Below are 2728 nucleotides of genomic sequence, written 5' to 3' on the forward strand. Positions count from 1 at the left end.
GTAGACGCTATGCATTTTCGGCAGCGGTGGCCGTGTGCGGATTTTTCGGGTACCAGCACGGTGCCACAGAATGATTTGCAAAGTGGGTGGGTGGGGTGGTTTGGATTTAATTCAATACGGTGTGTGCTGCTTAAGAGTGTTGCGTTTGAATAAAATATATTTATTTTTATGCATGCGTGTGCGTTGTAACTTGTTAATCCATGTTTACGGCGCATTGTAGCTGCCTAGGGTAAAGAGCCTATTGGTTTTCATATGTTTCATATTTTGGTTATATGTTTTTTATCAGTAAGGCATCTGACAACGTGCTTCTGTAGTTATTGCACTGTTCAGCAGCGTAGTATTTTATATAGGGGAGTACACTCAGGTTTTATTACGCGGTATTTTTTACGCGAATTTTGAAATTTCCGCGGTTTTCATTTACGCGTTTTTTTTTTAATTTAGGCGGTTTTCATTTGCACGGCCTGTATCCCCTGCGTAAAAAAAACCTGAGTGTAATTGCATCGGAAACAATCACATTCCCAGCAGAACTTTTTGTTTTCTAATTTCAAACACTTTTGTTTCGTACTGTACACAACGGAAAATTTTAAAACAGAACTTACCGTCCCAGCAGCAGTTTAGGCGGGTATTCTTTTTCGATTCAAATTCAAGCCATGTCTTAATCGTTACTGGACTTAAAATTGTTTTCCCAGTTTATCCAGTCAGAGTATCTGTCCTGCCCTATGTAGTTAAAACACAGTTCTAATTGCGTTTTAAAGTATACAACAAATTGAACGGTTAGGTATACTAATTTAAATTTTAAAATATATCTGTTTGAAATTATGCAACAAACCGCTGTACTGAAGATATAATTATGTCAGTCCTATTACCACATAAAACACCTATATAACATAAAACGCTGCAGAATTGGTTTAATAATACAATGTTTACACTACAGAGTTATAACACGTTTTAATAATTAGCAACAAGAGAAAATGTCACCAAGATAGCATAAAACCCGTTTTAACTGGTAGTGCGAACGTTGCATAACAATGTAATTTATCAAATAATTTCATTTTTTTCACCACTAATCGATCAAGAAATACTTAACCTTAAGATTGTTTACTTAAGTTCATTAATACATTATTGAAAATTTAAATGGAAAATGAAATTTCATATTTCATGAAGAATCTGTATATTTCCGTTGCTGGGCGTGGGCTTCCTCGTCACGGTTCTAAATATGGAACTTTTCTTTTAAATATATTTTCTGGACAGACAGCCTATTTTTACTAGATGGATTAGCCAAATAATGCCAATCACCTAGTGAGATACTTGATTAATTAATAGATTACCGTTAAAAGACCTTCAATAAATTATGTTTTAATGGGGAGGGTATATAGCAAATTGTAACATAAAAAACAGGCGAGTGAGCAAGAACTTGAGTCGATATGTGTGATAGATAAAATACATTTGCACGCTCTTGAAAAAAGCTACATTTTTAATGTCACCGTGGTCGTGTCCTGTACACAACCCTTTAATTTTTGTGCATAAGGGCACATACCTTACATAAAGTACGGTTTTTTGTTTTAGTGTTTCGGATTCTCCTCGTCAGTAACTAGCACCAACTGGGTGTCTAGTTAGACGATGTATCTAAGCTAGTACCCAAATTAGCACTAGTTAGACACTAAAATCCAAAAAGTCACACGTCTTGTGTGAACACTAAACAACTGGCTTATACCGAGTGATGTCTCGATAGTAAGCACAGAAGTTCTGTTTGCCGACGAAGAATATGAACCGAAACTGTCTTGTGGTTTGAAGACCCAAACGCCTGAAATTATGCAAATCCCCAAAGGGAAAATTTTGGACGATGCCAAATTTTTTTGTGCATAAGGGCACATACCTTACATAAAGTACGGTTTTTTGTTTTAGTGTTTCGGATTCTCCTCGTCAGTAACTAGCAAAGGGAAAATTTTGGACGATGCCAAATTTTTTTGTGCATAAGGGCACATACCTTACATAAAGTACGGTTTTTTGTTTTAGTGTTTCGGATTCTCCTCGTCAGTAACTAGCACCAACTGGGTGTCTAGTTAGACGATATATCTAAGCTAGTACCCAAATTAGCACTAGTTAGACACTAAAATCCAAAAAGTCACACGTCTTGTGTGAACACTAAACAACTGGCTTATACCGAGTGATGTCTCGTCTTGAACAATTTACAGCTTTTTTACGTGTCTTGTATCAACAAACAATTGATTGAGCAAATGCAAAAAAAAACAGTTATAAAAAATTATTTCCAGAACGGTTCAATTTCACTGTTAGGTGAATGTGATCGTTTTTTTGGCGTTACGTCCAATAGATTTAGAAAATTATTCTGAAAAATGGTCGCCACGATGGTATTAATTAAAGGTATTGAGTTCAAATTTCAATTTTTTTTCTAAATTCGTTTCTATTGCAAAATTTCTTCAACGAAGTAAATGAATATAAATATATTACAATTACTGTTTTCTCGTACGAGGCTTTCTAGCTTTTCTTTAATGTCAGCCCACACCTCTTATATGTATTATCAGAAAAATAGTTGATTCGTTCATTCGTTCATTGGTGTCGCATAAGCAATGTCAAGTTATTGCATTTGCTATGTTAGTTCAATATGTGGTAATTTCCAAAGCGATTAACAAGAACAAAGCAAATTTTGGTAATTGTTCCGAATCGCAGCTTTTTCGAAAAGAGGGTTAATTTCTTTTGGAAATGGTTC

This window comes from Topomyia yanbarensis, chromosome 2 (genome assembly GCF_030247195.1).
Source record: "Topomyia yanbarensis strain Yona2022 chromosome 2, ASM3024719v1, whole genome shotgun sequence".
NCBI classification, from domain to species: domain Eukaryota; kingdom Metazoa; phylum Arthropoda; class Insecta; order Diptera; family Culicidae; genus Topomyia; species Topomyia yanbarensis.